Below are 11,342 nucleotides of genomic sequence, written 5' to 3' on the forward strand. Positions count from 1 at the left end.
TTTTTCAATGTGTAAAAATAAAACAAAAAGTTTCTAAATCTATGGCACAAAGTAACATGATAAAAACCTCTTTGTTTTAGAAAATTACATGTCAGTACTAGGTAATCTATAATACCAATTAACCAACAACAGTAATTATACGTTTTTAAAAGCTAGCAAATTTGTTGTTCCTTCTTAGAGATGTTTTCTTTCAGTATTCTTTTGAGATTTTTTTCCCTCCTTACCTCATTTTACAAGGCCTACATTTTTAAGGGTATGAAACAGTTTATAACAATAGATGTTTTAGGAATTGACAAACGGTTAAGTCCTAGGTGGAATGGCAGAATAGCTCCTCAAGGAGGAAATGGACTTTATTTATTCTTGGTGAGTTGCAAATGCACAAAAATAAAGGACTTGCTAGTTGCCAGTGGGAAGTGAACATAATTATGACTTCACAGCTGCTTTTCCTGAAGAAAAAGGAGAGAAAAAAGGAAGAGTCATGCTTTTTTTTGGTACTTTATCTAAAAAGGATATGCACAAAGGGAATAGATTTATGCCAGCTATAAGGAGCCATAATCAAAGAAATACTGTACTACCAAACTTATGCCAAGAAATTCAGAAATCTTGACTTGGCAGACTGTACATCAGAGGTATGCATCTATGGTACTCTCGTGAGAGCAATGTATGGGAAATTGAGGTCCTCAAATATGTTCCCACTAGCTTGTTTCCCCTGATACAAGTGGAATGGTCTTTCAGCAAAATTGTCATCATCTACTTTACTGGTTTGACATTTGCAAAGCAGCTTTGCTCAGATAATTCAAAACTTGATGATTCTAACTCCAAAGTGTGTGGTCTCAAGGAAAAAACTTGGGAAGGTTTTGCTTGGGACCTTGGAATTAAACTTTATAAGTGCTGTGATATAGACAAGGAAACTATTTACACCTGCCAGGGCTGATATATTGTTTAATCTAGAACAGTTGTTGACAACTTTTTCTGTAAATGTTTAGTTTGTAAATATTTCAGACTTTGTAGGCCATACAGTCTCTGTTCCAACTACTCAGCTCTGCCATTGTAGTACAAAACCAGTCATAGACAATATGTAAATGAACAAGCAAGACTATTCTAAAAAAACTTTATTTGTAAAAGCAGGCAGCAGTTGAATTTAGTCCTAAGTCATAGCTTGCAGATCCCGATCTAGAATGTTACAGTAAGAAAGCTGGGATTGCAATAGTCAAATGTTTACATACATCTTTATCAAAACAGTGGTCTGTATTCGGTGTCACCGGAGCTTTTAAAGACAATTTCAAAATATAGGTATTTTTCTCATGATGTTTTGTCAATTAGCAGTAAAGAGATGGGCACCATTATAGAGCAGTTTCTTATCAAAAGCACTGCAAAACTAGTTCGGCTACTTGCTTCCTTACAAAATCATCGTATCAAGAAACTGCATACAGGAACTTTATATTGAACACAAAGCTCCAAATATTTTTATCTTTATTGATCCCTAGCAGAGGTAACAAATAGAAAGAAAAGATGAGCAGTCAACCTGATTTCAATATAGATATTTTGTGGTAGCGAGAAAAGAGATGCCGGTTGAATCAGAATTAATTGTAAACCTGCTTGCAGAAACCTCATGAAAAAAATAATCTCTTTAGTCTGGCTCCTACAGTCACAGGCTACCTCAATCTTCTGAAGAAATGTTAAATTACCTGAGTGATAACTGTAGGTGAGTCCAGGGTGATGCCTTTCCCTGGGTCTTCCAGTAATCTGCCATTGACCTCTATATGCCACTTAACTTCTATTTGATCTATTTCCCAATTTAAAAAATAAAGGAGAATAGAGAGATATCTGTAAAGTGGTTTAAAAGCCCAAGTGAAAGGCCACCTGAAACACAGGATGGCTGGGTTTCAGAGTCAGGAGGACAGTTTGGCTATTGAGAATACATTTTACATTGTGTAACGGACACAATAGTATTCTTATGAATGCCGTGTTACTCAGCAGTATTCCAGAAGGTCAGATAGATAAGAAGGACATGAAAGTTGAGTATTTAAGTTAAACCTTTTAATTAAAATAGATATGAGACAAATAAATACTACAAGAAAGGGATTGGCAGTGGTGGGAAACTGCTAGGGAATGGGGGAGCACACGTCTTCAAGAAGCGTACCTGATCTCAAACCAGGTGAAGTAGAGACCAAAGTGAGGCCCAAACTTTACCTGTACAATGACCATTTGTATACCTAACCCTAATTGTACCCCACATCTTTAAAATAAAAATGTTTTTAAAATAAAATAAAATAGATGTGAGAAAAATGTATAGAAGAAATGTGTTTTAAACTGGAAGTTATTTTGTGATGTCAGCATAGGTACACAGACATAAATTCACCTAAACATTTTTCTAAGGCTCTTTTATATATAATCAATATATGCAGTTTTTACTTTTTAAAGGTGTGTTAGTTACTTTTATCCTTACTCTATTTTCCTTTATATTGTTCTCTTTCTACTATTATGAGACCTAAACTTGAACATTTTTAGTAATCCAAATAATGCTATAAAACTCATATCACAGAAGCAGCCTAAGGTGATAGAATTGTACCGAACTCAGGATCAGAATATGGGTATGGAGTCTTTGTTTTCTCTTACTTTTAGTTCCTCCATGAGGAAGGGTAACCATAAGAAACTTGCAATTCATTTAGCAAATTCAATGAGATATTGAACGATAATGTGCTTAGCAGTTATAGACACTCAGTAGTTAAGACTTGCATTTGAGTTTGAATGAAGGATGTTGATTGAAATCCTCAGACTGGATTAATTTTTGAGGAAAGAGAAAAGGTACAAATACAAGCAGAGACCTACAAAAACACAAAAGGAATTTATTTATAAAAAATTATATATGTACTCTTGCTTAAACCTCAGTCACTTTCTTTCTTTCTTTCTTTCTTTTTTGAGTTGGAATCTCACTCTGTCGCCCAGGCTGGAATGCAATGGCATGCTCATGGCCACTCCAGCGTTGACCTGCTGGACTCAGGTGATCCTTCTCCTCAGCCTTCCAAGTCGCTGTCATTTTTTATTTATTGTAGAGACAAGGTCTCACCAAATTGCCTGGGCTGGTCTTGAATTCCATGGACTTAGGCAATCCACTCGCCTCATCCTCCCAAAGTGCTGGGATGACAGGCTGAGCCACTGAGCCTGGGCTTACCTCAGTCACTTTCAATGTCCTCTTCACTGGATGCAATACACCCTATCAAGATGCTTTTTCCATTATTCAGAACAGTTTTTGAAGCCATCAGTTTTGATGCCTTTTAGTGCTTCTACCTTTTCTTGGCTTCACCTTTTCCACATCAGCAAAACATTTCTTTTTTCAGACTTTTCAGACTTTTTTCATCTAGGGAAACAAAAAACCAAAAAAAGTCGCTTGGGGCTGATCGGGTGAATAGGGAGGGTGGGGCATGGATGTCATACTGTTTTTTGGTCAAAAACTGCTGAACACCTAGTGCGGTGTGGGCAGGTGTTCTCGTAAATCACCCATCATGAAATGGGCAAAAGCGCTGAAAGAATCTTCTCCAAAAAATTTTCACTGAAACTGAAAACAGCCTCTCGCAACAATGCTAGCTGGAACACTGATGTTGATGTGTTCCTGGAATACTTACCTAGCGGGGAGGCCTGTACTTATGTTTTAGAGGCCTGCCCTCCAAAATATTATTCTACTTCTCCCCCCACCCCACCCTCGTAATTGCAGTTTTCTTAAGAAAGGAAGCACTGGCATGATAATTTTCGTTGTCTTAACGTTCTCATTGCAAGGTATCCTGCCCCATCCCAAAATGCCAGTAGCAACCAGCCATGGTCATGGTAAAAACTGAGAATATTATTTCATGTTTCTAAATACAGTTGGCCCTCTGTATCCCTTGGTTCCCTATGGCAGATTCAAACAACCGTGGATTGAAAATATTCCCTCCCCCCCAAAAAATTGTGTCTGTATGAACGAGTACAGACTTTTTTCCCCCTTATCATTATTCCCTAAACAACACAGTACTGACAAATATCTACATAGTATTCATATTGCATTAGGTATCATAAGTAATCTAGAGATGATATATTTAAAGTATACAGGAGGATGTGTGTAGGTTATATGCAAATACTATGCCATTTTATGTAAGGGACTGGATTATCCCCAGATTTTGGTTTCTAAGGGAAATCCTGAAACCAATCCCTCATGATACCAAGGAACTACTGGACCACTAGAGGATTGGCACCAAACCTGAAGATAATATTAAGCATGTTTGTATCTAAAGGGCAATGGATTATTTGGGCATGTAAAAAAAAAAATTACCAGACCGAACTTTGTGGCTCAGCGTGTAATCCCAGTACTTTGGAAGGCTGAGGCAAGTGGATTTAAGACCAGCCCGGGCAACTTGGTGAGACCTCTTCTCTACAGTACATCAAAAATTAGCTGGGCATGGTAGTGCGCACCTGTAGTTCCAGCTACTTGGAAGGCTGAGGCAGAAGGATTGCCAGAGCCCAGTAAGTTGATGCTGGGGTGGTGGTGAATGTGCCATTGCACTACAGCTTGGGCGACAGAGTGAGACTCCAACTCAAAAACAAAAAATAAAATATATCAGCAATAACTAGAACTCCACTCCTCCATGACCTGGGACCTACTCAGAGACTCGGGCGCAGGCAAGAATAGAAATCTTACAACCTGGTGTGGTGTCTCGTGCCTACAATCCTAGCACTTTGGGAGGCTGAGGTAGGAGGATTGTTTGAGGCCAGGAGATCACGACCAGCCCGGGCAACATAGCGAGAACTTGTCTCTACAAAAAAAAAAGAAAAGAAAAATTGGCTGCACATGGTTGCACGAGCCTGTAATCCTAGCTCCTTGGGAGACTGGAGTAAAAGAGTGGAAGAATCACCTGAGTCCAGGAGGTTGAGGCTGCAGTGAGCCGTGCATGTGTGCAGTCAGCCTGGGCAACACAGTGAGACTCCCACTCACAAAAAAGAAAGAAAGGAGGAGGAGGAGAAAGAGAAGAGAAATTTTGCAAATTAATTACTCAAAAACAACTGTAACGATCAAAAACATCCACACCCCTTCCTCCCCAACCCAGCCCCATTCACCAATGTAGAGCCATAGCAAAATGGTCATATATCGCTGCACCTAGCCAATGACAGAGCCTCAAGGGGAGTCTGGCAGTCTAGGGCAGTCAGGGATGGTGACAGTCCATCAGAATGAAAAGGCCTGTCATTTGCTGGTTGACTTTAGGTGAGGTTCTATACAAATGTACGAAGTTGGTTATGGGGCAGAGGAAAAAGGAAGTTCCTTTGCTCCATGCTTAGGGAGGTGTGTTGCTTATCAAAGGAGAGGAAGATAGGAGGAAAGACTCAGACTTGGGAGATTTTGGAGATTATTGAATGGGATGATACTTGTACAACAGTAAGAGAAGTATTGAGTTTTGGTTCCTATTTAATAGATGGTAAAATTAAGATAATTTTAGTGCTCACACTGCTTCAGGGTAGACACAGGGAAAGCTTTGACTTAAAACATGTATGAATAAATTTACCTCTCACCTGATTATTTTGATTCTACTATGAATAAGCTGAGAATTGCTCCTGAAGGTCTAGATAGGAGGCCTTGAAACAGGAATGCTGGATTGATTGGTCTGGGGAAACATACTCCAACTGCCTGCTCTAACAGCACTCAGCCCTTGGGGTCTTAGTGCTTGCAATGTTATTGTCCAAAGGATTTTTATATAGTTGGTTCTACTCTTCACAACAGATCCATCATTCTGGTATTATCATTGTCTCCATTTTCACATGAAGACATGGAACTTGGAAAGTCAATTCCCTTCCTTAAAATCACATAGTCAATAAGAAAAACGATCCTGGAGTCAGAGTCAGCCTACTCAGGGCTCCATCGTATCTGATCTGGTCAGAGTGTTAGGGCAGGAGAGAAGAGGAACAACCCATGTGAGAGCAGAGGGGAGTGATTCCAAGACAGAGCGAATGGCACCCATGACACTTACTAGGAAACTGAATGTAGATGCCTTGAGAAGCCCCCAGTTTCTAGATTGTATATACGCCCAAACCCAGCGGATATCTGTTTTGTGTAATGAAAACTCTTTATTCTCCAGAAAGGGAATATGAGTCTGTCTCATCCACAATAAGACAAATTAAATCACCAGGCTCGGTGGCTCAGCCTGTAATCCCGTGCCTTTGGGAGGCTGAGGGGAGTGGATTGCCTGAGCCCGCGGGTTCGAGACCCGCCTGGGCAATTTGGTGAGACCTCATCTCTATAATAAATAAAAAATTAGCCAGGGGTGGTAGCGCGCGCCTGTAGTTCCAGCTACTTGGAAGGCTGAGGCGGAAGGATCACCGGAGCCCAGCAGGTCGAGGCTGCGGTGGCCGGGAGCGGCCTCTGCACTCCAGTCTGGGCGAGAGTGAGACTCCAACTCAAAAAAAAAAACAACAACAAAAAACAAATCAGCAGATGAGAAGATCATCTGCATGGCTTTTTAAGGAATCTTCTCCACCTCACCCCCCTCACCCCCTCTGTCATTATCTAGCCTACAAGAGCAGACTTTGAAAGGAAGATCTGACTGTTTCCTGGTGGTCATGAATTTCCCCTTGACTCACAGTCACACAAAAGAAATTTGAACCCCTAGTCACCAGGAAACAGGAAGTCGCCCCCATGGTCTTTTGATTTTTTGTTTCTCCAAGGAGGCCCACTTATATTTGTTTTGCTACTTCAGGCCATTAAACCCATTTTGCTCCTTTATAGAACTGCTAAACATAGATGTTGAAATGAAGAAATACAGCCTAAATAAAGTCTCCAATAACGGCTTGCAGGAAGTATTAAAAACAGCTCTGCAGAAGGTTAGGAGCCAATGCCTTTTCCACTGTGAGCTTTAAAGGTGCTCTCTTTGATCAGCTACAAGGTTACTTCACCACAGGTATGAAATTAGAAATTTTGAGGACTATTGAGCGTGATTTTCACAGTGGATCTGCTAGAGGTTATTAAGCACAGAAAATGCCGAAGACATAACGTACTGAGAAGACAGAGGGTGTTCGTGGGTGCTCCAGTCTCTAGCAGCCCTGTTTGTGACATCCATCACTGACTCCTGGTTAGGTGGGCTGTGCCTGGGTCACTAAGAGGAAGGACCTACAGAAAAGCTTTGAACTTGGAGATTGACTGAGCCAAGTAGGCCAAACAGACCAAAACCTCAGAAGCAGAATTTTTTTTTTCCCCCCAGGGCAGGTGAGGATGGTCCTGACCTTGTCAAATAGTGTGTCAGTCAGGTCTTTGAGGAGGCAGTAGAGCATGGTGGGTAAGCCCAAGAGTTCTGGAGATAAATAGAACTGAGTTTGATTACTGACTCTGCATGGACTCATTGTGTGACCACTGGAAAAATCACTTGATTGCACTAAGGAACAGTTTCCTAGTCTGTAAACTGGAATTAATATTAGAACTTCTGGTCGAGGATTGCTGTGAAGACTATTACTACAATATCTGGCCCCTAGTGAGGGCCTATTCTTGCAAGTCATTATTATTGAGTAACTTTCTATTTGCTGTTTGGAGCACAAGATCAAATATAGAAGTGAAAGCATGTGGTTTGCTCCCAGGATGCATATCGTCTAGCTGGACTGACAAAAAAGTGTATGCACAGAAAAATTAATATAAAGGAGGCTATAACAAAATGATAATTGTGCCGCATGGATAGAAAGCATTTTATTCATGTATGTTCTGATTCATAAAATGCACATTGAACTCTTTGTGTGTCGAAGCACTGTGATAAACACAGCTTAACCCTCATAGTTATTACATGAAAAGTACTATTACTATCCTTGATTTTACTTATGGAAAAACTGAGACATAGACACAAAAAGGAACATAATCAAGGTCTCACAAGTAGTTAGTAGCAAGATGGAGATTTGAACCCAGACCTGCCTGACCTCAGTTTATGATTTTTGTAGAGCTGTTGTTAAGAGCATAGGGTCTAGAGCTAGAGAGCCTGGTTTCAGATCTTGACTGTGCTAATCATTAGTTCTATGACTTGGGTGAGTAAGTTAAATTATCTGGATAAGAGTTTCCTCATCTGTTAAAGTGAAGATAAAACATCGGTATCTGTTTTACACGTTTTTTGTGAGGCTTAAATGTGTTAATATATTTTAAAACATATTCCAGTGCCTGGCATGCTATCAGCACTGCAAATATAAACACTTATTATTATAATAGTGAATGTTATCATTATTACTATCTTAACTAAGTTATGGCATTTAAAATGTTGAGAATATTGGTACCTAATAGGCACTCAATAATTAATAATTATTATAATAATAATTATTATTATAAAGGAGGGTAGTCAGGGCAGGCCATTTTATATCAGGGACTTGAGTATCTGCTGATTTTCCTATCTGTGGAGGGTCCTGATTTATAGTAGAATCAAAATTAATAACAATAATTATTGTTACATAATGAGTTGTACTGCACTTGAATAGTTTATCCATCCTCAATCAAAATTGTTATTTCTTGCCCCTAAACTTCCAAACTCTTTCACCCTGTCAATGGTATCACAATAGCCCCTATAATACTATTTGAAAAATTAGTGTCTTTACTAACTTCAGTAGGGTAACCACAAAAATCCTAGGATTCGAACAGGTCTTGGTTTAATTCTAATTCATGGTGCTATTATGAGAATTAAGGCATGATTACATGTAAACCACTCTAGGAAACAGTATGTACTCAGTAAATACTGGTTCTTTTTGGTATAATCAGTTCATCTACTCTCTTTTAATATGTCACAGTTTGTAAGTTCTATCACTTTTCCTTTAAAACAATTCTCATATTAATACTTCTTTCTACAAACCTTCTAGCTGGAATCTTTGGGCTCTAGGCTTTTTATTTTTTAAAAAGGTTTTATTCATCCTGCATACCATTGCTGGTACCTTTAACAATTTGGTTAGATTAAAAAAACACCCATGGTTTCCTGTTTCCCACCAGGTCAGACATTTCTGCCTGATGGCCAACTCTATCTTGTTGGACCTCTTTTGCTGCTCATAGAGTGTCTCTTCTAGTCAAAGTAGTCTCTAATTATCTACAAAGACTCCTATTTCATGTTGTCTTTGAACTGTGTTCAAATACTTTCTCATTCTTCACCTGGGAGCCTTCTGTTTCACTCTCTGCCAACTCAAATCTGCCTATTCTTTAAGGCTACGATCATGTACCACCTCTCACTTAGCCTGTTTAATTAACTCCCCTCCATCAACCTTCCCCTTCTCTAAAGCCCCCTATAACCCTTGCATCTTCTATGCCTCACCCAGGAAATGATACAGGGGTACATGATAAAGAGGTTAAGTATGTGCCTCTTGAGTCATGTTACCTCAGTCCATACTTGACTCCGCTTCATCCTAGCCATGGGACCATGGGTCTCAGTGTCCTCATCTGTAAAGTGGAGCTAACAAGAGCATCTCTTTCATTGTACTATTGGTGAGGCTTCAATGACGTAAACCATGCAAAGCACTTAGCATAGGCATTGATGTGCAATAATTATTCAATGCATGTTAGTTGCTATGATGAATACTCATCAAGTATTTGTTGAATAACTTAAAGTATTTATTTCTACTCAGCTTATAATTTCCATGTTTAGAGACACAAAATATATTGTACAATATATGTGATAATCCCAAAAGGCTGTATATTTGAATTTACCTCTAGAACATTGTCAGAGTCTTTTGATATCACACAACACACAGTCTGATGGTTGAAATGCTGTCCTCATCATATTCTGGGTTTCTCCCTCTTCCACTCATTCTTGTTGCTGACTGCCCCTTACTAGCAAGAGGGTGATGGAAGATTTCAGGGCATGGCAAATAAAATGCCCAAAGACAAATGCAGCGCTTCCCGTGTTATACTGGGTATAGAGAATGCTTTGGGGGAACTCTAAGAAGCTTGAAGTCATTTTCCCTTTAGAAATCATCAATAGGTCAGTGATTTATAATTCAGAAGAACAATAGACAGAATCGTTTCTCTCCCTGCCCGTGTCAGCGACGACTGTCTTGCGAGGCTTCTAATGTAGTCAGAGTTTCAAAGAGGTTAACAACCCTTTTCCCCTAACTGCCTGCCAAGCTTTATCCTAGAGGCACTTCTGCTCTTCTCTGATTCTTTTTTGGTTTAAAAAATTATTTTTTTTCCCATCATTCTCATTTCTCCTCACCAATCCTCCCTTTATTTCTTTTTCTCTTTAGTGGTCTGGCTTTGTTGCTGACCCCACTGTACCCTCTCAAGGGCACTTAGCAGAGCTGTTGTCTCAGGTTCGAGTTTTCTTCCCCATCCTCTGACCAGTAATAGAACAAAGGACAAAAGGCCATCTCTCCAAGTAACCATATCTCTTTATTGAAGCTTTGTTCTGCTGCTTTGAGCCTCTTCCCTCTGATTCACTGGTCTTGTATTTGAGCAACTTTCCCATCTCTCTCCTTTCTATTGCCTCCCACCTTCTAGAATGACTAGGTTAGACTTACGGTTTCTGGTTTCTCATTTCCAAGAAATTCCTCAACACACTCCTGAGACGTGCGGGAACTAGGAGAAGATGGAAACGTCAAACGAATGCCAGTCTTCGTTGCTAGGCTCCCTGCTCAGGCCTGACAGCCGGAGTCCCGGGTCCTTAGTTTCCCCTTCTACACCACCTCCAAGATTGGCCTGTAGAGCTATTAGGACTAGACTAGCTGGAGGAGGGCCTGGGACTCCCAAAGGACCTGGCTTCTTTATAGGCATCACTCCTCAACACCCCTGCAGTGCCCTGATGGGATCTGGAAGCAGTTTGGGAGGGTGGTGGACAGGGACCCACCCACATTCAGGTCTGTACCGTATTATCATGTAAGGGATTCCTTGTGGCTCCATCATTCTGTTTCTACTTCTCATTGCTTTGTTCGTCTTATAACAACTCTAGCCCTGGCCCATCACACACTTTTTCCTCTCTAGTTTTTTTTTTGAGTTGGAGTCTCACTCAATCGCCCACACTGGAATGCAGTGGCCGCTCCCGGCCACCGCAGCCTCAACCTGTTGGGCTCTGGCAATCCTTCCGCCTCAGCCTTCCAAGTAGCTGGAACTACACGTGTGCGCTACCACGCCCGGCTAATTTTTGTTTTTATTGCAGAGATGAGGTCTCGCCAAGTTGCCCAGGCGGGTTTCCAACTCGCGGGCTCAGGCAATCCACTCACCTCAGCCTCCCAAAGCGTGGGATTACAGGCTGAGCCACCGAGCCCGACTTCCTCTCCAGTTTTTACTGCCAACTACTTTAATTCAAGTCCTCATTATTTCTTGGCTGAAATGGTCTACTCATACTTGTATCTGTTTTCTAGGGTTGCTGTATTAAGAG

At 40.5% G+C, this 11,342-nt stretch overlaps 1 long non-coding RNA gene across 1 annotated transcript; it reads right to left on the reverse strand.

Annotated features, from left to right (window-relative positions):
- Nucleotides 1-332: 332 nt before the first annotated feature.
- Nucleotides 333-10,286, reverse strand: LOC110595495. Its single transcript, XR_002481885.1, has 2 exons — nt 9,677-10,286; nt 333-446 (listed from the first exon to the last, which is right to left on the reverse strand). It is a non-coding gene; the product is annotated as an uncharacterized LOC110595495 (long non-coding RNA).
- Between the last annotated feature and the right edge of the window lie 1,056 nt (nt 10,287-11,342).

Source organism: Carlito syrichta, unplaced genomic scaffold (genome assembly GCF_000164805.1).
Source record: "Carlito syrichta isolate Samal-C Ts95f unplaced genomic scaffold, Tarsius_syrichta-2.0.1 Scaffold302367, whole genome shotgun sequence".
NCBI classification, from domain to species: Eukaryota; Metazoa; Chordata; class Mammalia; order Primates; family Tarsiidae; genus Carlito; species Carlito syrichta.